We start from the raw sequence: 27,547 nt of genomic DNA on the forward strand, positions 1-27,547 counted from the left end.
TTGAAAAAGCTCCTGCTTCAAAATATTAGGTCTGAATTAATGCTCGACAGCTCCAGCTCCTGTAACAGCAAAGAAAACCTCATTCCCAGGCACTGTTTGAGGAACTGAGTTTTGTTTAATATATTTGCCTGCTTACAGTAAAATAAAAATAAAATATCATTACTTTGTCCTCCCCAGCTATAAAAGCAACCAGACAGCTCCACTCTGACAAATTCAAATTAGCAGAAGGTTTCTCTCACTTGGGAGGCTGCAGCCCTGGCCTGTAGTCAGAGATAAATTTTTCAGTAAACCTGCACCTAGAGTGATTAAGGGAAGCCTCCCAATTTACTCTGTCACAGCTGAGCTGATAACATAGCAGAGCTGCCTTTTTGTTGATGCCCAGAGATGTCATGCAGGGGAGCAGGAGGGATGGGGTAGGAAAGGGAAGAGGTCAGCAATGTGAGATTTCCAACTGGGGAGAGTGAAACCAGGTTCACCCACCTGAGTGCATGTAAAGGCACTGATGGTGGCCCCACAGATGCTACTGACCGTCCATGTCTCATAAATGTTTTAGAATATTTCCTCAAACACAATGAAATTAAATGTACTGCAACAGCTAGAAGCAAGAGGCAAATATATCCTTAACTCAACAATAACCATCAAGTGCTGGGAATTCATCACGTTCTCTTTTCAATCCCTTGCCTTCCTCCTGCTGCTTTCTCATTTTTTGGCTAATATTTCTCCATTTGAGATTTTTTTTTTGGAACAAAATGATGACCTCACAAAGATCTGAGTTATTTCAGGGACTTTTTTATTTTTAAAAGATTAATTACTATGGAAACAACTTGCTACGGAAAATGATAATGCAGGCTGAGTTTTTAAGGAAAGAATCAATTGCTTTAACTCTAGATTAGAATTGTTGAGGAAAAAAAGTACATATAAATGTGCTAGTTTAAGCAGGAGCTCTGGGATATAGGGCATTGCTGGGAGGTGAGACTTTCATATCTGTGAGGTTTCATATGTGAGGTTTTCGCAATTATCTTTCTTAGGGATCCACGAGATTTGTGCAGCAAGCAAATGCATCTGGCATGTGAGATCATATAAAGAGACAAAGGATGATAGAACAACTGCAGTTCACAGAATCACAGAGTGGTAGAGGTTGGAACAGACCTTCAGAGATCATCTAGTCCAACGCACTGACAAAACAGGGTCACCCAGAACAGGTCGCACAGGAACACGTCCAGGCAGGGTTTGAATATCTCCAGAGAAGATAACTCCACACCTGCTCTGGGCAGCCTGTTCCAGGGCTCTGGCACCCTCACAGTAAACAAATTTTTCCTCATGTTGAGACAGAATTTCCTGTGCTCCAGTTTGTGGAGTTGCTGGGCGTATGGGATCATGGAAGAGACATGTGGACAAGGTCTTGTGGTGGAACATGTGAGATTGCAGTTGAAGATTAAAACCTTGATCCTTAAAGGAGAGTGGATGCCATGCCAGGTGTTGTCACAAGGACAGTTTGGATGACCATAATACTTTTCCATACCCTAACCTTTCTTCTTGTATTTTCTTTAATTTGTGAATGATCGTGCCAGTCTCTGAGGATCAAATTGGTAAACTCTAGAGATAAAAGTAATGTTCTTCGAAGTGTGAGCCAGAAAAGCAGCTTTCTGAGCTGACAGGAGTACCAAGCTCTCCGAAACATCGCAAAGAGTGGCCTGTCTGAGATCACTATTTCTTCTCTCATTGTCAGTTGGAAAAATCAGCTTGTAATGGCCATGATTAAAATTAGATTGTGTACTGTGATGGAGGAGGAGCTTGAGTAACAGGTAGTTGCAGAGAGGTAGTTCAGCAAAATGATTCTCACCACCTCAGATGAGAGGGATGACCAAGTAGCTATTCATTTGGGGCTACCAGTGAGTTTGCATTCAACTCCCACCTCTTTGGGAATCGGACAAACTTAACCAATGTGGATTTTATTTATTTTTTTTAATGTCATAAATGGAAAACTGTTGCTTTCAAATCTTTACACAAACAAGAGTAAGAATTGTCTTATGATGGGTGATTTCATGGTCCATTGATTTGACAATAATTTGGAAAATCTGGGTTCAAATATCTGTAGCTGAAAGAAGATAAATTCCTTGTCAATAACTTCTTGTGTTCTCCCCAAAAATATCATGGGACAATAAAATGTTCATACTTGTACTTCATTGTTAGTAAGTCAGTCTTACTCTGTGTACTAGTAGGAACACTTTTGCATTCTCTTTTCAAAAAAGGCCCAAAATAAAGTTTTGGGGGTTTGTTTCTTATTTTATACAAGCCTTATGATAGAAATACACAATATTGTATTTTAAAGAAAAGAAACACTAATGTTTGATGGCATTTCTTTGACAACTTGTCATGTCTCAATCTAAATTAAAACCATATCTGACACACCAAAAACCTTGTCTTGATCTGTCTTGTTTGGATAGTGCCAGTCCATGATATGACCTGAAATCCATTCCTTGAGGTCATTTAGACAGACTCATTGAAGCAATATATACTGGCTTCATATATTGGCTGCTGGTCAATGAAAACACTGTTTAATGTGACACTGGAGACTCTATCCCTGCCTGAAAGTAGTAAATGGATTTGATTTGGGGAAGGGAGTGAAGGAAGCAGAAAGTATTTCCAAGGGAGAGTTCAGTAATATGGCGCTACCTCACATGAATAGTCCCTGTGGATCACCTCGTGTTCTTACATGGATGAGCACAGATGAGGATAGCTCAAAGTTAGAGAGCACCTGACTCAGAAGAAATGAATCTTGGTTTTCCTTCCTGGGTTTGCTACTGTGTCACCTTGGGAAAAGGCCTTACAATAGTTGTGCACATTTTTTTCCAGGTGGAAAATCAGGGGATTCCTGCGCCAGTGGATGCACACCGATAGCTGCCCACAGCAAGACTGAGGACTGTTGAAAAATTGTTCAGATGATGATCAGATAAAAACTAGAGTATTGTACATATCTTCAGAGTGCTAGGGAAAATAACAGGTATCAAAAGCAAATCCCAGGACCTTGATTTTCAATCCTCTATCTTGTCTTGTGAATTGTGAGGTCTACTATAAGTTAACTCAAAGTAGTTTATAGCTCGTTGAATCACAGAGTCACATGAGGTTGGAATAACTACTGTGGCTTAAAGAAACAAGAATTATGTCTATACCAGTAAATTAAACATGCTTAGACTAATCCTCCATCACCGAGGCCAGCTGGCACAGAATGGCCCACATCCATACTCTTGAACTCCCTTAGTTTCTCGAGCAAGCAGGATGCATCTGAAGTGCCTACTGGCAGGGATCCTTAGCTTTCCCTAATTTGCACAAGCTTTGGGTGCAAGCTTGGGGCCAGAGCCAAATGACCTCCCATTTATGCAGTTTCATGGTAAAGATTATCAAGTTTCAGTGCTTGGGAATATTTCCTGGAGATGTTTAGTTTACTAAGATAGATCAGAAGCTTCCCCTTCTCCAAGCATTTTGCCAAGGCGAGTACAAGTAAGTAGTCATGGGAAAGAAAAGGAGACTTTGATCCTTCAAATAAAGATCCTCCTGCATCTCTGTGATCCCAAATTGTCACTCTCTTCATTTACCCTGAATTCCTCCTGCCTTGGCTTTACCAAGCACCAATCTCATCAAGGCCACTGAAGGGTCACTTTCATATTTGACCCTACTGGGATAGGAGTGAAGAATTCACAGGTAATGGATCTTCATGCCATGAAGATCTATCTTCACGGCATTAGATTATCTAATCTACTTTCTTTTTATTAACACCCTTGGAAGGCATTAACATTTCACTGTTTTTAGTTTGCTGACAGGTGTCTTTATTAAAACCTCATCAGACAGTTATCTACACCTGATCTGATGATACTATATGTTGGAAACTCCATCCCTTGCCTTGGCAATGTGTTCCAGTTCCACATTGCCCTCAGTTTAAAATGTGTGTCTAATGCTTCATTCGAATTTCTCTGCTTCCAGCTTTCAGCCATTGGATTTTGTTATGCCTTTACCTGCCTGATTAAATAGCCTGTTAGTTCAGGGTAGTTTCTCCTTGAAAAAGTAGTGCTGCTATGTCTTCATTTTCTTTTTGATAAGCCTGGGCTCTTCAAGTCTCTGATGATAAGATGTTTTCTTCCACCTATCTGGGAGCAATTTTCCAATGTATTTTTCTACTATTAAGGACATGAGAACACCTGTATTGTAGACTGTTTTTCCAATTCCTTACTATTCCCCCATGCTGGTAGGCAGTAGCCAATGTGCATGTTAGTCTTTCCAGACCTGGAACTCCCTTAAAAATATCACTGACCTGGTGTTGCCTTTTGGTATTCCCTCATATTGGGTTTCCAATCCACTGCAGTCTATACTGGCACGGGTCTTGACCTCTATCATCCATGCTGTTAAATTGTTAAAGGGTTCCTTGCAAGGGAAGATTTTGGCTTCCAGCACAACTCCTTAGTGGGCGTCAGGAGCTAGCACAGCCTTTCACAATAAGCAGATTGGGTGTAAATAACCATGTAATCATAGTCCAATGCTCCAGTCTGTCTAGATGTCTTGCAGAGGGATCTAGATGTATTGGAGCACTGAGCACAAGAGAGGTCTAGAGATTTAGGAACTCCAAAATAAAGCTAATTTCTAGTGACTTATCTCGACTAGCTTTAATAGTTGAAAATCACTGTCTTGAAAGGAATTGCAAGAACCAAACCAAGCTACATGTTACATGTGCTTTTTACAGGACAGTCAGACACCAGTTCCACCTGTTCATCATATCAAACTCCTGTGAGGAGATGGAGTAGAGTGGGGATTACCACAGCCAACTGCACCTCTTTTACATGGAAGCCAAGCTGCTTTGGAGGATTTGCACATGTAAGAGCCAAAGCAGGTTGCTGTGTGGGGGAGGGATTTAAATTCTCACATTTCCACCTCCTATGCTCCCCACCCCTCCAGCACCTGTTTTCATAGCACTCTCAATGAGGGGAATTGAGTAGGGTGAATGTTGCCATGGTTAAGTCAACTTTCTGATATCGTGCTTTTGTCAGAGATTATTTCAAATGTTAATATGCTTCATTGTGAATGAGTCCCCTAACTTTCTACATTGCTTTCTGTCATGATTTGGATCACAACAGAATTAGCAAGACATCTTTGCACTCCTTTCCTGCCATGCATTTTCTGCAGGCACAGAAACCCTTGGCAGTGATTTGTCTTGTCGACTTCAATGGCTGAGCCTTTCCTCCCAGAAGCAATCCAGATTTCCATCTATGAATTGCTTCCATAAGGTCAGGACATGTTATTTTATACAAAGGCTTTCCTGGAATCCCCCCTGGAGTTCCTAGCAGTCATACTCCATAAACCCCTTGTCTAGGCATGGTAGAAGCAGTTTGGCAGAATCGGAGGGGGCTGCTTGAAGCATGTGATGTTTTCCAAAGGGGTAGGGCTGAGTTTCCAGGTGCAGCATCTCCTCCTCAGAATGGGGACAGGATATTTAGCAGGAATTCTGAATGGAACTTTACAGCCAGGGGATCATTTAAGAGAAATTCTCTCTGTTAACCAGTCCCTGACTTGCAGAATATCCCAAGATGGCAGCCACCTTCTAAATACATGGAGTAAGTATGACACATGGTGTTTAATGTGCTGAGATAGATTGAATACTTAGAGCAGTCATGAAGGCTGATTTAACTTTTGCAACCCCATTCAGTCTCATGGAAGCAGCAGTTGGTTTGAAATGATGTTACATGTCCTGAGAGAGCTGGATTAAATTTTTAAGAACTTTCATGCTTAGCAAATCAATGAAGACCATATCTTCTGTTTGGCTACATATTGTGTTGTATTAACTTGAACTATACAGTGACCCAGGTTCCAAGTATTATAAATATTATTACATCTGTAAATCTTTGGAACTTGAGACATACATAAATTGTTTGTCTAGTAGCTTTGAATAAATGGACAACATTTTTTTTTCATTTATTTACATGAAGAAGGGGAGTTAGAAGATTCAAGACAATAGTAACAGGCTCACCAAAGACAGAGATTACCATTTATTTCTTGGCTTAGAAATAAATAACAACTCAATATTTTGTGTGGTCAATTGGTATGCTACTGTTTATCTGAAATACAAATGGGTAAAATTGCTGCAAAGTCTATACTTATTTGAAGGCAGTTTACTGAACCAAACCACTTCATTATCACCTTTACTTGGCCAGTCACAAGCCTAGATTTCTGTCTTGTGTGCAAAAGCTGCAAGTTCTGTAAGCAATGAGACTGAAAACAGTGCTAAAAGTAAGCATGGTTGATTAACTGCAGAGTGGCAAATTTAATTTGAGTGGTTTTGACAGGTCATGTTGCTTGGGTTGAACTTGAAATAACATCTTGACATATCAGTGGTTCTTGTGCTTTTCCAGGTTGAGTCGTTCCTTAAGGTGTTCAGTCATATAACTTGATGATGGCATGTCAAACATAATGTGTTAAACCTGAAGAAAGAAAATAACAGATACCATGATGATCAGCATATGTTAAAATATGTTTTACTGTTTCTAATTAAAAAGAGTAGATTTTCAGATATTTCAGTTCAATATATAGCAACAGCTTTGAAATGTCCCCGCTGTGCAAAACAAAAGGTACACACTGTTCTAAATGGATGGGAAAAAAACAGATTAAGGCATTTCCATTTAAATTAAACAATAGTTTATGGGTTTAGGATAAATAGTTTAACGCGTTTCTGTGAGGCTAAGAACACCCCTAAATGAATTTCAAGCCAAAATATCGACACCAAAAGCATCTAGCAGAATAAAGCCCAGTAAAAGGCATCCACTAGGAAGTATGTGATGTGAAGTGGCTTAGTGGTATTTGCATGCAAGGAGATGGCAGCCGTATAGGCAAGAGATAACAGAATAGTGGAGACGGAGAGTAAAATTTATCATAACATGTCTAGTGATGATTAAAAGCCTGTGCTTATTAGATGCATAAAATGTATTACTAAATCATTTTTGGAACATATAATTTTCCAATTATTTATGCATCACAGTAATTAATGATAGGAGGGACAGAGTCAATGATTCACTGTGTAATACATATGGTAGTTACCTGGGGAGGAAAAAATTACAGTGCTACCAATTATTTGCTTTAATGTTTTTGTAATTATGCCCTACACCCAAGTTGAAAATTTCTTTAATTCTTTTTTAAAACCTTCATTCCTAACAATGAAACTGCTTTCTTTTTAGCCCTTCAATTAAGTCTAATTTTTAAGCTGCCATCCAAGAAATATACAATTCCATAAATGCCTCGTTTGCTTTTATATTTTGCTGGCAACGGTCTGCAAGTATGAAATCTTGCCCTTCAAGCATCTTATTGATGAACTAATTTAGCCAGTCTGAAGGATGATCTTCTGTTTAATACACGTGGCTGGGATTTGCATGATCTTAGTTTCTTTTCTACTTTGGCCTTAACTTCTTAACTGCAGGAAAATGAACCAGAACCCTGGAGCTGTTTGTCACCAGGTAGGTCTTTATTCCTGTGGGTGGGAAGGGAGAAATAATTCTGCATTCAGCAGAGTCACTTTTGCACTGAACGTTTCTCATGTTCCCTCTTTTGGGGTCCTTTCATAGACAATGGAAAGAAATGAACACCCTGGGTTCAATTCATCTGATGTAGCTGGGAGGCTTTGCTTAAAATGCCATAAATTAAGTGCTAAAAATGTCTCTTTCTCTTGATGGACTACAAAGAACATCATGAGCAACTAGTTTAGATAAACTTTCTAGCTATCTAAAACTAGATGAGCTGAAACCATCCATCGACATCTATAGTGTCTATAAAAATTCTGGCACTGAAATGCAATTACAGATACTCTAAAATTGTTGAGTGGCATGGCATGTAGGTTTTTTTTTCCCATACAACAAAAACAATTTGTGAAACATCTCTCAGGCTCTGCTCATGAGCGAACATGGTCTAGGGACTATTCCCAGTGAACAGTCTGGTTGCATCCACCCAGTTTTGGAAAATAAATTTTTAAGAAAAACAGCATAGGTTCAAACTCTATTGTGCCAGTTTACCCCAAGAGTGGAGGAATGTCCTGGTTCATCCCAAGATTTGGGTGGACACTTTGAACTTAGCTACCACCAGACAACCACAAGTAATTTGGGTAGAAAGCGCACAAGTCATGCAGCGTCACACACATAATCCTGTTTTTACCATTCTTCACCTGACAGTGAGCTCCCCACAAGGCTACACATTGTTACACACAGTGCATCTGCAGGGGCATTTCCTCTTTCTATTCCCACTCAAAACAGAAGTCACGGCAATTCTTGCAAAAGATCAGGCTGCATTTCCCACCTAGCTGTCAGCATTTGGGGATATGAGTGTCATGGTTTCCAGGGTGTATGCTGAAATTTAGTGACCTGATGTGAACTTTTCCCTTTCTAAGAACCCCATCGAACAACCTCTGCTTTGCTGTCAGCTACAACAGACAAAAGTCATCTCTTCTCTGTGGGTTGGGCATGGTGCTCCCAAACAATTCATGCAGCTCCCGCAGGACAAGAGAATGCATTTCCTTTGAGCCACGACCAAAAGCCTTTTCCAGAGCAGACTTAGTAGTGTTTAAAGGATTTATTTAATTCTTTTCCCTTGAATAAATGAGCTTGGAGGGTTAGGCTTTCCTGTGAAGAAGATTTAAAAAAAAAAAAAAAAAATGTAGTGCATTTTGGCAGATTATGTGGGTGGTATATGAATCAATAAAGCTTCCAGCTATACAAAGCCTTTGGGTGCATTGAGATGTTTGTTTGTTTTTATTTATTCCAAACAGAACTAAATCTGAATAGTTGTTTTTTTGTTTTTTTTTTTTATTTCTGCCAAGAAATGAGGACGTAACCCTCCCCCTACCCTTCCCTGTTCCCTGCTGTGTTACAAGTGTACCCGTATCAAGCATTTATTTATTGAAAATATTCATAAGGAAAAACTGTTGATGCTAATGATGGAAAAAATATTCCTGAGATGCTTCCTCCATGTCTGCTCATGCATTCGTGTGTATGGTAGGTACTGGAGATTAGATACCTATGTATACAGCTGAGTTTGCTGTTAGGCTACACCCAGTCTCGTGGAGGCAATGGCAGAGCTGAGAGAAGCCTTAACTGGTCTTGAGATCCATAGAGCCTTCTGGGTTGCTGATGTGGTGTTGCTTTTTGATATTATGACCTGTTTCATACTGTAAATTGTCTGTGGCAGGAATAATTTAAGGGTGGTTTTTTCTCTGCTCTTACCTAAGCTTTTTAGTGGCCAGAAGTGACTGCTTGCTCTGACCTGAATGAAGTTGTTGCAGTGCTGCTTTATTGAGGCTCTAAGTTCATAAAAGGTAATGAAAAGTGTCTATGTTGGCCAAAACCTGTCATGGAAGAAAAAAGCTGAGATATTAATTCTTAAAATTTTCCCAAGTTTACTAAGTCCATCTTTGAAAAGAAAAGCTCCAAATTTTAGTAATGAGCACGTAGCTCCCACTCAAACTCCCACCTTTCATAAGAATGTCTCACATTAGGAAAAAGAAGAGAGAATAACCATTGCTTTCCAAGGCCTTTGCAAGGGCCATTTCATTCCACAAAGACACATTCATAGAAAGGAATGAAGATGGCATCTACTCAGTAGACCAAAATGGTGAATATCTCACATAGAAATAAGTTCAAGACTCATGGCCATGTCAATGATGAACATTTACATTACAGCCTACAATTTAAGAGGTCAAATTTAGGAGGGTAGATGTAGATGTCTAGGTTTGAGTTCAGTACTTAAGAGGTTGTAAGAGGGTTTAAGAGGGTGGATGCAGTTAGACTGTGCCCACAAACCTAGAGGCCAGGGAATGGTAGTAGTATTCAATGTGCCACCAAAGACAATTTGTGCTTTTTATAGAGTGTATTTTTGTTTCCCATAAAAGTGGAACAGACTCCCACTTTGCTCAGGAACCTCTTTAATCTCAGCTTTTAATTTCTCTGTCTTTGAGGCACGTGGATATTTTTTTGCAAATCTGGCCTTAAGTGATTTGACCAACACCAAGAAATGGCAGGGACCAGGACATGCAATTACACCTGCTATTTAACTACTAGTTCTTTTCTAACCAAGGCTGTTGCAAAGCCAGTCCTGTCTTGTATTAGTCAATTTTTGTGTCCTTTGTTTTCATCTCTGCTTCTGTTGCTCTAGCAGCCCTCTCAATACCTTCTGCTTTTGTCAGCACGGAGCAGTACACTGTTATTAATGTCTCCTCTCATTCCCAGTCCTTTCTGCATCTCTTTCCTGTTGTTGCCTCCAGTGACATGCAATGATGATAATGGGATGCAGTGCCACTGGCGTGATACCCCAAAGCCCTGCAAGGACTAGTTCAGAGGTACAGAATTGCTTAAAAAGCCAGGAGCTTCTCTACCCAAGGGGAGGAAAAAGTGATTGCTTGCTGCGTTAGGATCTGAATGCTCCTTGCCACTTCCTAGCAGAGCAGTTTAGAATCAAGCTCCGCTGGATGATAATTGTTTTAACTACCATTGTGGTTCTCTCTTTTATCCAGGGGCATGGCTGGGGAGAATGGGTGAAGTTGTGCAACTGATGTCTGCCTAATTCACAGGGTATTCCTAATTGGTTGGGATAGATCTCCCAGCCCTCCCTTCTCTCCCTTCCCCCCACTGAATTGCAGTTTGCTCCTTTACTTACAGCTTTTCCAAAGAAGTTTATGCTTTCTTTACACAGTCTGCATAAAAATAAAGGTGACCAACTTGATCACCTTCTGAGCACAGCCAAGATTAGAAACTCCTTCATTTTGTTACCAGAAAGAGGGAATGTTAAAAAAAATCAATAAACCATAATGATGTACAGATTTCATATTACAGAGCATTGTGATAAATGCAGCCCAACTAACAAAGTGTTTGCAGGGGGAAGGTTAGTGACAGGGATGACCATGTCAGCTTCATTGAGAAGAAACTTGTCACAATCAGAGTTCCTAAATTAGATATTTACAAAGACTGTTCATAAAGAAGTTATATATGGTTTTTGACTGGGATGGTAAAATCCTCAGTGCTCCCACAGGCTGAGCTGGGAGCCATCTAGACCTGGTTGGTAGGCAGCATGAGGGACTACAGCCTGTGTAAATAGGATCCCAGAGCTGTGCATCTTTTCCCTTTTAGTCTCTGTCTTAGGGTAAAATCAGATTTCCTTAGCACAGGGGATGGAAAGGTTTAACTCCACTATTCTGTTTGCGATATTCTTTGCCTTTGAAAGCCACCAATAAACTGTTTCAACTGAGTTACTAGGCATTAATGAGCACCGTAAATTTCCACACGTTAGGATTTCTAATTGTATCAATGAAGGTACTCTACCAACAAGACCATCAATTTTCACCCCGTAGCCAGTTTCAGTTTCTTGCCAGTTTGTTTAGCATTATGCAGGATTCATACTGTTTCAGTCAGATATACTCAGACATGAGCTCTGAATTTTACCTGCTTGAAAAACCCTACAAGTATTTAAAAGCTGCAGTGTTTCCACTATCACTTTGGCTCTGTACCAGTTTTGTACCAGTGAGAAGTCCTTTTGGACTGATAATCTATTCATCATGTCCTGCAGCGTTATTCCTTGCTTCTCTGAAGAGTTCATCTAATCTACTGGTGCTGTTGTCAAATAATTATGTTGAACGTTGTCTGCTGATGCTTACAGATTCATTCAGATTATGGAGTTTGTTGCATTTCCTCCATATTTTCCAAAATGTAAGTCGTTGTCTTGAATTCTTCTTACTAAAAATATGTACATCTCTTTATGCTGTTTTCACAAAATTGTGGCTTAGGTCTGACATAGGATAGGCAAGAGAATTCACTTTTCCTGTAGACTTCAGATTTTTCATCAAGTCAATGACACAAAAGACAGGTTGGTAGAGGAATTCAAGAGTTTCCTCATTAAATCATTATATGCAGACACATTTTATTTTGTCAAAATTAATTTTGTCAGGTAATGTGTGCACCTGTTCTTACAGGAGCAGCAAAAGCAGTTTCTTGCATAAGGAAAAGAATTGCTGATCACCCACTTTGAAAGATCTTTTGGCTTGGTGCTTGGGGCACTCATCTGTGAAGTGAAAAAGTGCAGTAAAAATCCCTAGTCTGCATGAAAGACAGCAATAACTTGAATCTTAATCTCTTCCACCATAGCTATCCAGGGCTCACACTGTTCATACACTTTATTAGTTAGCAAAAAAATGATTTTTTTCTTCAGGGCTAATACTAACTGTTCCAATAGCCTGAGGGATTTTATTTATTTTCTATCAGGATCCTATCACAGTGTGAATTCTTCTCCAGCTTTTGGCAGGTAGACAGGCAGCCAGAATAACCATGACTGATTCAGATGAAAAAATAAATGCACCCTCGTTTAGACTTTAGAATCTTATACATATTTTTTTTCTTTTGTGTTACTTGATTCCAAATCTTATTTTGTGTCTTCTGGTTTTCGGTGGAGTCTAGTAAACCACGCTACAGTTTCTCAGCTGGCCTCTGCCCCCCAAGAACTTGGCTAGATGAACAAGTTACTGGTTGGCAATTCAGGCTGGACATTTGAGACAGGTTTAGCTACTCTATGGTTTCTGAGCTACCTGTTTAAGTCGGCTCAGCCCTCTGTGAACATCACTAAGCTTACTTTGCTTGGGAAGTTAGTCTTCTCTTAATGCACAGAATGATTTAAGGACTCCAAAACATACACCAACCAAAGAAGATACCTTACAACCAAAAATTAATAATGAAGAAACTTTTGGAAAATTACTTGAATGTAAAACCTAAAGGCTAGTCACGAGTAATGGGTCAAGAAAACATGACAATGAGGTCGGCATGATTTGAAGCTGCCAACGCAATGCCCTTACGTATTTAAGGAGAGGAGCAATTCTTCAATAGTTAGCTCTGCTGAAACTTAGTGGGAGTACCTCATCCATCTGGATACTTTATGACTGAAAAAAAAAGAACAAATGCATTTGGAGAAGAGTGGGGACTTGTGAGGGATCAGTTTAAAAGAAGGGATTAAAAGCATTGCATACAGCCCTGAGGGGAAGCAATAGTCTACAGACATTGGAAGATTGCAAGCATTAAAGACTGAAAACAAACATGTGAGGTACTAGGAAAGGGTTTAGTTAGATCCCCTTTTCCCATGTGAAATTGTGAGTGAATTTCTAGATAAACTTGTTTAGAGGGTTAGCTATTTGCTTATAATAGTATTGTGAACATCAGTGTGTGGGAATTTAAAAAATGCCCGCATGGTGCCTAGAAAAATAAGTGTGAATTGACTGTAGGAAGTAACTTTATACAGGCTTGGAGGTAGTTTAGCATAATCAGCTTTTTCCATCCATAACTCAGAGGATATTGTGCATTATTAAAAGCAGATACTTCTGGCCACTTGACTATTAGTCTCTTACAGCTATAAGAATATGAATGGTAGGTGTTAAAATCAGCCACAGGAGGGCTCTTGCATTATTTCCCTGCAAGCCTTTAAACATATTGAAGATAATAAAGGAAGAAACCTATTCAAGCAACTATAGATAGAGGCTAAAAAGATCAAGTCAATCTGTGCTCTAGTTCCTGTCAGTATGTACAAGAAAGGAACGTTCTGAATCATGAATAGTTCACTGTGCATTTTATTTCATCTGCTTGTAGAAGCAAGAGTGATTTCCCCTTCTGTGATTTTAGCTAGATGCCATGTTTCTCCAATAATAGGGCACGGTTCAGTGTATACATTAGAGGTCTGGATATGAGGACTGAGATAAAGATGAAATTTCCATGGCAGTGCTAAACATCTACTCCAGGCTTTCTAGACATCTAAATTTGGTGATATACTAGTCATTGAAGATGGGCTGAGTTGAGGTTGTTCAGCCTGGAGAAGAGAATGCTCTGGGAAGACCTTATTGTAGCCTTTCAATATATAAAATGGGCTTATAAGAAAGCCGAAGACACACCTTTTTACCAGGGCCTGTAATGACAGGACAAGGGGGCAGTGGTTTTAATCTGAGAGAATGTAGGTTTAGATTGGACATAAGGAAGAATTTTTTCTACAGTGAGGATGGTGAGGCACTGGACCAGGTTGCCCAGAGAAGTTGTGGATGCTCTGTCATTGGAAGTGTTGAAGGTCAGGTTGGATGGAGCTTTGACCAGCCTGATGTAGTGAAAGATGTCCCTGCAGGTAGGACTAGATGATCTTTAAGGGTTCCTTCCAAACCAAACCATGATTACTAAAGTACTTTTTCTCATTTTTGTTTCTACAGTCTTCTTTGTGACTTGAGTCCCATTAGTCAGTGCTATGGCAATTTAACTGAACTCCCAAAGCAGCATGCTGAATTCCCACATGGAATGCATGCACACAGTCCAAGGACACCTTGGATGCTCATGTGTGTGTCTGATCAGAAGTGTTCACAAGAAACAAGCTCAGTATTGTTAGACCAGTTGTGAAACAGGACCTACTCTAAAGGAACAAGCATCCACGATGGAGCCAACTCAATCCATATCTTGCTTTCTGCTTTCCCTCAGGAAAAGAAACTCTTACTCTATACTAGATTTACAGGTGCTAAACAAAGGCCTCCCCACCAGTCAGTTGATCTACAGGGTTTCTTTCTTGCCTCAGGGCTACCCAGCCAATCTTTCCACTTAGCAAGTGTGCAGACATCATGCAATTTCATCTTCTTTTACCCAAGGTCATCCCTATCACAATTTGTTGCTCTTCCAGAAGGAGTCTATTTCTTACAGGCTCCTCAAAATCATTCTTTTCCAAGTATAGGGATCAAAACACTTCCTTCATACTCAAGGAGAGTCTTCCAAAACTTGTTGCTTGTTGTCCAATTTGCTCGTGTTTTCCAGATGAAATGTTTGGGGCTAGAGTGGTTGCGTAGAGAATTAGCTGCTTCTTGTCGCGACCCAGAGGAAAGATTTGACACCCCTTCCTGTTCTCATATGCAGTTCATAATACATCAGTAGTGGACCCAGCTTAAGAAAATAATTAAAAATTCCCAAAAATTGGTTTCTTATTTCCTGTGACATTTTGCACATACACACCCACCCAAAAAAAAGCCAATCAGAAAAAGAACAGTGTGCTGTTCAAGACCTTTCAGGGCCTTCACACTAGTGTTAGGAAATTATTTCAAAATACAGCTCTGGATGAAACAATATTGAGTTCTTCAACCGAAGCATTAAGGTTTTTTCCACTCAGTGGAAAGAGGCAGCTCAACTCACATGAGAGCTGTTGCTCTGGAAGTCACCATCCATCAGCACTTATAAAATGTCTTCCTTCTCTACTGATATGTAGGGAAACTTAAATGACTAAATTCATAAATAGATACCTCAATAAAATACTTAATAAATAGATTAATAAATAAATATATTGAGAAATCCATATCTTTTACCTGAGTTCATCAATCTGTCCCCTGAGTGATCAAACCACCAAACTATTGGCTATTTTGATATGGTTTGAGAGACAGGAGGGCAATGTTTTATTTACACCTGAGAATGTATTTTTCTTTTTGCCAGCAGTTCTGTCCTTCTCTATCTATCTTGGCTAATATCTTCTTTTGCAAAACTCACTTTTGACAACATTTTTCCAAGGAAAAAACATTTCATCTGATAATGCATGACCAGCTCTTTGGGACACAAACAGCTCATGTTTTCTGACTGTGTCCTTCCTGAAGCACTAAATGCCATTTTTTCTGGAGTAGCCACATTTTTAGAAGCACTCGCCCCTTTGGGTGTTGAGCTTCAAAGGGGAAATCCATCCACAGGTGCCAATGCGAGCGATGTGAATAGTGTGAGATGTTGTGTTGTTTGTACATCTGCACCTGGCCTGTTTTGAAAACCATCTCCACCACTGCTGCCTCTGGCACTTATCCCCTTTCCTGGCCCATGATGTTTTTTTTACAACCCCCCGAGGCCCAGCATATCTGGCCATCAGGACGGCAAGCCACCAAGCAGCGATGAACAGCAACCATGTGCAGAGAATTCCTTCAGAGTCCCCATCCCCCTCCTCCCTCCCAATTTCTCCCCTCCTGAATGTTTGCTCTTTCATACTTCATTGGAGAATTGTGTTATCTCCACAAGATGTGGTCGGGCTTAGCACGGGAATGTCTGCAGCAGCACGTCGCCCTCCTCCCGGAGACACCGCAACGGGACAAGCTGCCTCATTAGTAGGAATGGGGGCTCTTCTTGACCGCTAGAAATAGAAATAAATAAAAAACATAAATAAATAGAAGAAGGAGAGATGGGGAAAGGAAAGTGGGGGAGAGAGGGAAAAAAAGAGAGAACAACTTTTTCCCCCCCTCTTCTTCTCCTCTGAAGGAAGCAGCAGTGTCTCCTTGCAGAACGACAACCCTCAGGATACAGCAGTTGTCTTCAAATCTGTGACCATAAAAAATCATTATCTCTGTGAAATACAGCAATTTGGGAGATAATCAAACAGTGACCAGGGGGCAGAGCTGCCAATCTGAAGGATTATGCTCTGTGCACGCTTGATTCTGTCTGACCTTCCTCCGAGCCAGCTGTCAGCTTGGCGAAAACGCACACGGATCGACTCAGGGCACATTCATTAGACTGTCTTCGGTGAAGAAGTCATTTGCATAAAACCCCAGCTTTCTTAATTAGTACTTCATTTTTCCCTTGACTTATTTTGTGGCTAAGTTCACTCGCCTTTTTTTTTTTTTTTTACTTGCCGAAAAATAAAATGGGGGAGGAGATTTCCTTTTTTTTTTTTTTTTTCCTAATGTGGGGGCAGGAGGGAATATGACTTGCAAATTAACTCAGTGATAATTAGCCTATTAACATTTTCAGAGATGTAGGAGGTTTCCAAATGTTAAAAAAAAAAAAAAAAAAAGACAAGAAAAAAGAATCAGAAGGGGGAAAAAGTGTGGGGGGGAATACTGTAGTTGAAATTTATTATCTAAACTTCTGGACTGACGATATTGAAATGATGGGAAAGAAAGACAGTACAGTCCATGGGTTGAAAAATCTCTCTCCTTCTTTTGCAATGATACATGCTCTTTACTTATTCTCAAAGGCTTCTTAGGAAAATGCTACTTTATCATTCCCATGGACAAGCAATGGAATTTTTTATTGTTAGAAAAATGAAAATATCATTTTCTTCTACGGCAGTTAACATAGAGTGAACTGCTCAGATTAGGAAAAAGTTAACCACTACTGCAGTTTCACCTGGAATTTTCTGGTATGTACCAATAATGATTGTCACGTCCCCTAAAAGCTTCAAACCCATAGTTGTGTCAAAATAAACTGCAAATTGTTGTATGAGTATAAAAGTGTTCACTTAAGATGCACTGCACTTTACAGATTTAAAATTGTTATGTGATTGCTGGGAACAAACAAGCCACAGGAATGATTGCTTTGTGTTACAAAAAGTGTTCAGAGTAAAGAGAGATGCCAAATTAGTGCAGACATTACAAAATTTGTTCTTCAGTTCAAAGGAGATGCTAATGATCCTTGTTCTCTGTTTGATATTCTACTCTTGCCTGATATAGGAAGGTATTTTAGAGTGCTCCTAAGTTTAATTACAAACTAGTCCAACTTACATCTCAGTACCACTATCAGAGTGTGATTATTGTGCTAAGGGAGGGAAATCCTGAAGTCCAAGCAACATCCTTGTCACTGGTGAATCAGTAACTAACAGAGAAAAAAAGCATACACATCCTGCAACTGTGCTTTTGTGGCAGCATTCTGTTTAAAATGGTGCAAAATGCAGTAAAACTTGCTCCCGTGTTTTGTAAATTCCTCACCATTGTGCAAGGGAGCAAAAATGTAACCAGGGATTTCTCTGTTCTTAAATATTGCAGCTCTTCCTCCAGTTTTACAGATGTCCAATACAGGACTTAAAAAGAGTTTCAGGACAGGAAAGCTGGTTGCAGTCAGGATATTGAACATCTCCAAATCTGAAGAATCAGAACCTTTAGAAAGCAGAGTATTCCAGGTAACTGTTTATTAGTGAAATGAATAGTGTTCTCTGGTCCTGAGGGCAATGGGCTCAGACTGGTTGCGTACATACTATTAAATTGCCTCAGGCCCCCAAACAATGTGAATTCACCCAAATTGTCTAAAAGGAATTGTCTTTGGCCCACACTAAGACCTCAAACATGCAGCAAAATAATTTTGGAGAACACTAGTTGGTCTTGAACAAAATCACACTGAAGACTGCTCTGGATATAGAACAGTATGAATGGCCACATTCTAGTGCCTGTGCACCATTTCCAGCAGTGTACCGTTTACTCATGCAGATGCACCCTCAGCTACTTCCATTTGGAAATTAAAACTAGTTCTGAGGTCCATTTCAAATTTTGCTCACTGGGGTGTTGCAAGAAATGTACTTAAACTATTAGCTTGAAAACTCACGTATGTAAGTTATTAATACTATTACTAAAAAAACAAATTAATGAAATATTCTGAAAACTATTCATATAGATTTTTTTATAGACAGAATGAATGTAACAGAATGTCACGCTCTTGCTTTTGTGAGTTATATATTAATAGAATAACAGAATGGTTAGAGTTGGGAGGGACCTTAAAGACCATCTTGTTCCAACTCCCCTGCCATGGGCAGGGATATCTCCTGCTAGACCAGGTTACCCTGTCCAACCTGGCCTTGAACCCCTCCAGGGATGGGTCACAGCTTCTCTGGGCAACCTGTGTCTCACCACCCTCAGAGAAAACAGTTTCTTTCTAATATCTAATATAAATCTACCTTATTTCAGTTTAAAACTGTTACCCCTCCTCCTATCACTACACTCTCATATTGGTATGGATTAATTAACAATAAGGAACTGCTTCTGAATTTCAGCTGCTGTGGCCCTGTTCCAAAGGACTTCCACACTTCTAAGTACACATATTGGTATGGATTAATTAACAATAGGGAACTGCTTCTGAATTTCAGCTGCCGTGGCCCTGCTCCAAAGGACTTCCACACTTCTAAGTACACATTTTCTTTTTCTTCTGATGTATGGTAACAGTATTTCAAATGTGCCAAGAGCAGCTGTAGTTATGGAAAACTAATACAAATAACACAGAAGTCAATAGAAAGATTGTAAAGTTTACTTCAGCCATTTTTACACCTGATTTCTTCCAATTAAATTTGGAAGTTTATGGGGACCTGTCAGAAAAAGTCAAATCTTCAAAGACTTTTATTGTTTATGTGTAGACTAAAAATAACCAACAGACTATTAGAAGCTGTTTAGTAAAACTGGATTAAAATTGGAAAAAATCTCTCAAAAATGTCTATACAGCTTCATTCTCGTAGAAAAAAAATTATCCCAAGGAAACACTGGATTTCGGAGCTGTCCAATATGCAGTCCCTCTGGAAATTATGCTACACTTTTGGGTAGGTTTTCGGTATATCCAATACACGCTCAGCTTCCCAGCATTTAAAAACTACTTTCTGTAGCCTTTGATGAACTTCTGTAACCTTGTGTTACTCTGGGAAAACTTACTAGATTGCAAAAGATGAAAATCGATTTTATTATTAGACTGAAGGATTTAGCGGTAATTCCTATTTTAGTTACTGGGAACAGTAAAGTTGAGTTATAACCTTTCACACTGCTTTTATGCCCTCTTGGTGCCACCACACTCAGCCAATGGGTTCATTCAGCTCTCAAGCTTCATACTTCAGTTGCAGGACTCCTGGCACAGACCTATAGGAGCTTCACTCATGTTATTTGGAGCTTTCTCCTTGTTCTATTTCCCTCTGACTTGCAGTTGCAATTGAGAAAGGTCACGTTCGCAGATGTAAATAAAATATTGTTCCTATGACACATTCATATAAGTCCAAGAGCCGTCATCAATCACTGCTAGTTGACTCAATACAGTAACAGCTACTTTCGGTCTTCATCAAAGAATTCATTTTACATTTTCACTCTAGGCGAAGGTCATTTTACCTAATTTTTCCAGTACCGAAATTAGGTATTTAGTCTGACCTAATTGATTGTGCTCCTGCTATACTTGGAAGGAGAGAGATGTGTCAATACAAAAATCAATTCTATCAAAAAGACACCAATTTTATGATGGGATGAAATATTCTCCCTGGGATCTAGTCTCTCCTTGCTCACCACTGGGGTATGTTTTGACAGCTAACTTAGTCAAGGAACATTATTTCTAGAAAACTACAGTTCAGTGAGATGGCTCAAGGGATTAATTGCTTGATTACATGGTATAGATAACAGCTTTGAAAGCTTTCTTGTCATAGTAATTTAAATTTAGTATAATAATAATAATTTTACAGGTATAATGTCATTGAACTTATTTTCTGTCTTCAGAGAACTGGGAATCTCAGAAAAGTGATTCTTTTTGAATAACACTTATTTTCCGTAGACACTTACCTGAGATGGTGCCTTTTATCCATTTTGACTCAGCTATACCTTAGCTAACCAAGTTAGGCGTGCCATCCAAGCTGCTGGCGTAGCTTGCTTCATTAAGGAATGGGGAGAGACATGAATCTCTGCAGAGTAATTAATCCCACCTACAAGAGGTGATTAAGACATTGGAGCTGCTTCTCTGGATGTGTCTGTCTGACTGCAGGAGACTCTAAGGCTAGGCTCTTAATATTTTAATGACTAAACTGGAATAGAGGTTGTTGATTACTCCTGTACAGAAAATCTGCAGAGTAATTAATCCCACCTACAAGAGGTGATTAAGACATTGGAGCTGCTTCTCTGGATGTGTCTGTCTGACAGAGGGAGACTCTAAGGCTAGGCTCTTAATATTTTAATGACTAAACTGGAATAGAGGTTGTTGATTACTCCTGTACAGTGTCACTGAAATTATTCGGATTTCCATCAAATGAAGCAGTATTGCAGCCTTTGGTAATTTTATAATGAGTGCTAATAGGTGATGGTTTCTCAAATCCATGCGTTCTAGGTGTCCAGAATATACTGAATATTTTCTGGTGTTCTACTGTTTCCACTATTGCTTTTTTATAGGACATTTAATTACCTTCTCTTATATTATCCTGAGATTGTAAGGTCTTTGGGACAAAGGCATCTGAAGTCTGGGTGAAGATTCAATGAATTATTGTTCAGAAATCTCCGCAGCTCATTCCAGTGAGAAAATATATTAGAATGCTACATGGAGGTTGTGGAGAGCAGTATAGCTGTCTCAGAGTGCTACTGTTTCAGCTAGCAAACCTGGGGTCCAATTATGTTAGTGGTCAGCTCCAGATAGGGTTGCCACCTCTCACAAAAAAACCAAAAAAACCAAAAAAACAAAACAACCCAGAACCCACAAAGACCATAATAAAATCCATAAGGCTCGATGGTAACCCCCAATACAATAAAGATTCACCAAGAGCTCCTGTCACAGGGATGGAGATACACACCCATCTTGTAACCCCACCTTAAATAACCATCTGTCTTCAATCCCCCTCTTTAGGTCCTTTCAGATTTGTAGATACACCCTGTCAACAGTTATGTAGGGACATACTGTAATGACTAAATGCCAAAACAGGACTTACATCTTGAGCAAAGCACTTTATAGAAATAACAACAAAAATGTGTAAATAAGACACTTGTGTGCCTTCCCTGGACTTAAGGAAAGCTTTACTCAATCAAGACACCTCCTTGGTAAGGTTTGTCGTTTCTCAACCTTCAGCATTTCACATCATGTCTTCTCATTTCTACTTATTTTTTGTTCCCTGAATTGTCGGATTTTTCTTTTCTTTACCATCTCTTCTTCTCTCTCTCTTTTTAACTACTAAAATTTAACCTAAATTTCCCTGCCACAGCTTAAATCCATTACATATTGCTCTGTCCTAGTTGACTAATGAGAATAATTATCAAACTATTTTTCAACTTGAATTATCTACTCAGGCTAAAATAAAACCACCAATCTCATTTTCAGTGAAAATCCTGAGTCTGGCCAACAATTGCAATCCCTGAAGTAAAATAACAGGGTTTTATTTACTAAGGTCTTCAGTCTATTCATTGTTTTTTATTGGCATTGAAATAACATTTGGGCAAGATTATATTGAATATCTTTTTTTTCTTTTTTTTTTTTTTTTTTTTTTATGTGGCTGTTTAAAAGCTCACAATTAAAAAGCCTCTGTTAATACTCTGATATTGCCACGAGGATCGAAAAAGGGATTAGTGCCAGCATTCTGGGCTACTAAAGCATGCGCATACTATTGAATACACACTCACTAGAATGCTCATTTCCAGGAAAAAAAAGGGCATGAAAATAGGATTCTTTCCAAGATGCTCCAAGCATCAGCCAAAGGACTGGATCTTTATGCTGCCTTGGCACAGGGAATCTCTCAGCTGGTGTAAAACTAGTGTACCTGGCTCTTAAGTCAGCTTTTCCCTTAATATAGCCTGAAAATCAGCTGCACTAATGCTCATTTGGGACAGGCAACCTCATAAAATACAGCACTTTCTACAATGCTCCGAGTTACTCTTTGCGAGGGCAAATAAGGACGTGGCTTGATGCTCGCAGAGATGTATTATATTAGGATATAACATCTTACTGTCTTGGAGAATAAATATCTACAATTTTATTTATTTTTTTTTTTTAAAGGGAGAAATAAAATGTTGTCATATTACCATGAATGTCCTCAATAGTGGATCAGGTCTTCCAGGAGAGGAGGAAGCAACAGATCCAAAAATAACCGGGGATAAAAAAGTGCAAGAAAACAGCTGTGGTGTGCAAAAGGAAGACATGATTGCCTTAGAGTAGCTGTCTTGATTTCATCAGCTGAGATACTTAACAGAGCTTGCATTCCAAGGGATGAGCATGTAAAGTTGAGCCAAATTCACTGTCCAACATGAAGAAGGAAATATGGATTTGGAGCTGAGACATGAAGGCTGATGTGCTCTGGGGGCAGTTCTTGCAATTACCACAGGAATACCATGTCATTTTGGCACTACCTGAGCTCAGTGTGCCTCAGCATGGGCTCTAGACAACATTGTGGCTTTGTTCAGACACCTCATAAACTTTCCAAAGATTGTGTCTTACCAAGTGTTTGCACCATCTCTGCCTTGAATTGGTTCCTGAGCTCACCTGGAACCTTGGGAATACAAATACCTCTGGAAATGAAAATTAGAGTAGATGGAGGGACTCTTGTTACAGCATTTACATACCCATTGTTAATCACAAAATTTTAATAGCACTACGGGTTAACAGTAGCGTGAGTTGACATCCCTCCAATGGAGTCCTGTATTTAATCAATAGAAGAGGATAATAGTCTTCTTCTGATGCTTGTTAAGGGAATTACACCACAGATGTAAGAAACGTCATTTTGTTGCCTAAAAGTAGATACCATGTCAGCAAGCAAAGGTATCCAAAAAATCCCCAGGAGACCTACGGGGATTCATGCCTCTCTGGAGTAGCAGCTGGAGGTCAAGTAGGATATCTCAAGGTATCCAAAATGACAGGAGGTGCCTCTGGTAAGGTGGCTTCTCACATTTTCGACTCAAGAAGCTTGACATCTGTCTGTTCCTCGTATCATTGTTTGGCCCAATTAAAAAAAAAAAAAAAAAACAGGTTTGGCAACACAAGTATATTTTTTCCTACATCCTTATTTTACCTACTGCTGAGGTTTTTCAGCAAAATGAATTAAAACAAAAATGTCTATTCCAAATAATTTAAAACCTATAATTTGACTAATCTTGATTATGAAATGTCTTGTTTAAATTTTTGTTAATTTTCGATGGAAAAAAAAAGGTCAAAGTCATACACCTTAACATTATAGAAATAAAGTCCAAATTTTTTGACATTTTAATTAACTTTTTTTTTTTAATATCACCTCATTCTGAGGAAGAAAATATTATTTTCACTATTCTGTGATTTTTTTCAAAATTGAAAAGTGAAAAGAGAGCTAAAGCATACATCTATCTTTCCCCAGTTATGCTGGTCGTCCTGCTGCTGCTCTTACAGAAGATTGAATTAGAGAGATGGAGAAGATTTGAACTTAGCAGGAGACTTCACAGAGATTCCTTGGTGTACAAGAGCTGGACAATAATGACTGTAAACTCATGTGGTTTCCCAGTTGTAAAACCTGATAAAAGAGCCTAACACTGAGCACAGAAGGAGATACAGATCTCTAAAAGAGCAACTGACAGCAAAGCAAAGTTTTCATTTATACACTGAGCCTGAATCCTCTGGATTGTTTGATGGAGAATGTCGTCCTCAGTGGCAACACTGAAACTGCTTTTCCGTGGCTTAAAAAAGACACCAAATATAATCTGAAAGTAACAGACATGCTTTAATTTCAGTTCCAAGATAAAACAGAAAGCAATTAATGCAAGTTTTTGTCACCTTAATGTAAATGAGAGCTCACAGAATTATTCCAGATTTTCACTGATATAACTCAAACCAGGATTTTAGTCATCTTACTTGAGTAGAATTAAAATGCAACTTCGAATTGCTTCAGTGGCCTAGACATATTTATTAACATTGAGTGTCATCTCATCTGCAGAACTCTGTTAACAAAAGGTTTATATCAAGTTCAGAACTTCACAGCACTAAGTGTTGTTCCTACCATAAAAAAAGGCCAGATCCCGTCCTATTTGCTGTCTGAATAAATGAGGCAGATAAAAATCAGGGATAAGGAAATTATATTGTCCCCTTTTTTAAAGATCATGGAATGAGGCATATAGCAATTAAGTGTTGCAACCAAGGTCACATTGTGATTTGCAATCCATAGCACATCTCGGTTTTGAACCCATGTTTCAAGCTCCACAACCAAAGCAACAATTTTAATTGTTATTTTTCTTTACAAAGCAAAACACTTGTGTTGATTTTTTTTTATGGTTAGTGTATGACATAGTAAATGCAATTTTAAAAATTATATAGCTTAACAACTCTCTGTTTACTTAATTTGTCCTATTTTTTCCATTTAGGGTGATGGGGGTTTTTGTCTGTCTTTCTTTTCTGTCTTTTTTTGGGGGGGGGGAGGGGGGTGCTTAGGTATCAAATTACAATCTTACATAATACCAAATAAAATAAAATAAAATAAAATTGCTACCTAAATACCATTACCTGAAATTTTGAAACATTAAGACTTCAAAAGGGTTAATTAATTACATTAGCTGTGTCATTATCCTGGCAACATTCTGCCGGAGGGTATATAGATCTATTCAGCTGCTGAGTTTGAAAGAGCTGTGTCCTTCTCTCACAGAAGAAAATTCATCAGACATTAAAAACATAGTCATTAGCAGAACATATTGTTTTCTCTCCACCAGATTGAAGAACATCAGATGGAATAACCAAAACAAATATTAAATAAATACTTTTAAGAAAAAAAAAATGGAAGCCAGAATTCATCACAAGTCAGAATAGATTTTTTTCCATGATAAATTGAAAACGCTTAATATTTATTGAGTGCGGAGAACCATACTCTCCACATTCTCACATCTTTGTAGTCAAAAATGAGTGTAAGATGCTTCTGTATTAGAATGACCAAATGATGCTATCACTTTTAACAGGTGCAAATACCTGTATAACATACATCTAGTATAAATATAGAAAAACTGGTAAAATAAAGAAAGCACAACAAAGATGTATAAAGATATGGAATGAGTTCCATGTAGAAGAAGATAAACTAAAATAACAAGCTTCAGCCTGGAAATACTAATTGTTTCAGGATGTGACAGAAGTCTGTAAAATTATGACAATTATAGAGGAAGTGAAGAAAAAACAATTATTCACTATTTCTTGTAATACAAAATCTAGGAGGTGTCAAATAAAGTTATCTAAAGGTGGGCTCAAAATGATTAAAGAAAAAGACTTTTTCACACAGCACATAATTAAACTACGGAACCCGTTGCCACAGGATGTTGTGAATGTCATAAGTTTTCATGGGTTCAAAAAGCAATTAGATACAAACATGGAAGAAAAACCCTTCATAGACTACGGTAGACAAAGAAATAACCCCCAGGTCAGGAAATTGCATAGCCACAGATTGCAGGAAGCTGGAAAGCTAAAATGTGGGAACATCAATGTATGTTTTCCTTTTTATGCCCCTTCCCAACAGGCGATCATTACTGGCCATTTCTGGAAACCAAAAAACTGTCTATACAGTCTGTGGTCTTACTGAATACGTCTTCTTTTACAAGTCGGTTGAGAATTAGTCTAAAAACTTTAGCCCTAGAGTAAGAGGAAATAGTTTTTAAATTATTAACATATTCTATGTTCTCATGTGGTGCTGTAGATCTAGTACAAACCCCTGCAGGTTCATCCTTCTTGCAGTGCTAGAGAGCACTGTTCTGGGGCACATGATGAGGAACAAGTCAGATGCCTGTGATCATTTGGGAAGATCTTTCCTGCCAGAAGAACTTGGAACTTCAGTCACCAGAAGTGGTCCCGTTGGAAACTCTTTCATCTCCGCCCTTGAGAAAAGCCAAAACGATGTGTGCATATCGATGGTGTTATGAAGCCATCACTGAATTTCTACTAAATGCATCCTAAACAACAACAAAATAGATTTTATTTATGAGATGTCAGAGATCTAGAAGAAATCCTTGGATTAGAAAAAAAAAAGTTATTATTCCACTTTTGATTTGAGCTGTACAGAAAGCACTCACAGAAATGAACAGTTACATCCTAATGTCGTTGCTGCTTAGGGAAGAGCTTACATAGGGAAGAACTCACAGCCCAGGAAAGTCCTTCTGTTTTCACAGGCGTCCAGTCAAGGAACAGTAATTCTAATAGTTTAAAGCATTTTCTAACTACACAGGCACAAAGGTAAAGGATTCACTTTCATAGAGGTAAAAACACAGTAGAAACAGTAGGCAAATAAAAACTTTCCACAAGTGTATAAATCGATCAAAACTAAGTAACATTCATGACATCAGCACTGTCTTGAGGTCTGGGCCATTCCCTGACAAAGTTCACAACCCTGGAAACAACTGAAGGAGACAAGAGTGCCTCCAAAAGTGATCATAATTTTTATAAGAGAATCAAAACAGATGTATTTTCCCAAATGTTATAAAGACAGTCAACTTTAATTGTGAGAACAGTTCCCTTGCAACTGGCAGAAATTACACCATAAAATCTGAACATATGCACAAGGTTTTTTTGCTTTTCTTTTTTGCCACTGTCATTTAAAGGTCTAGATGACAATTTCTAATGTGCCAGTGATGTAAACTGTGCAAGTATAAATAAGAAAACTGGAAAAAACATGAAAATAATTTTATTAATTATAGGAAGAAAAGTGTGAGGATAAAAATATGAAACACAACAACAACAACAACAGAAAAGGGATTAAAAAGATTCAGTAACTGGTGTCATAAACAGTTAAAAAGCAGAAAAACTTATGAAGCAGACCTACAAACATGCAATATTAAATAGACTAAGGATCTATACATCTCTTTTCTCATGCAGCAAACCTCCACATGATCCCAGGCACAAATTTTGAAAAATCCATGCTTACGATCTCAGGCACAAATTTTGAAAAATCCATGCTTACTGATAATGTATTTTTTATACAGAGAACTAAAGGGCAAATGAGAATCCTGGCAATGGGCTCAGACTTGGGGCAGGAGACCAAAAATATTACATCTACCCAGATTGTTTGGATGAAGCATCCGGATTCCCTACAG

This window comes from Calidris pugnax, unplaced genomic scaffold, assembly GCF_001431845.1.
Source record: "Calidris pugnax isolate Ruff unplaced genomic scaffold, ASM143184v1 scaffold73, whole genome shotgun sequence".
Taxonomy (NCBI): Eukaryota; Metazoa; Chordata; class Aves; order Charadriiformes; family Scolopacidae; genus Calidris; species Calidris pugnax.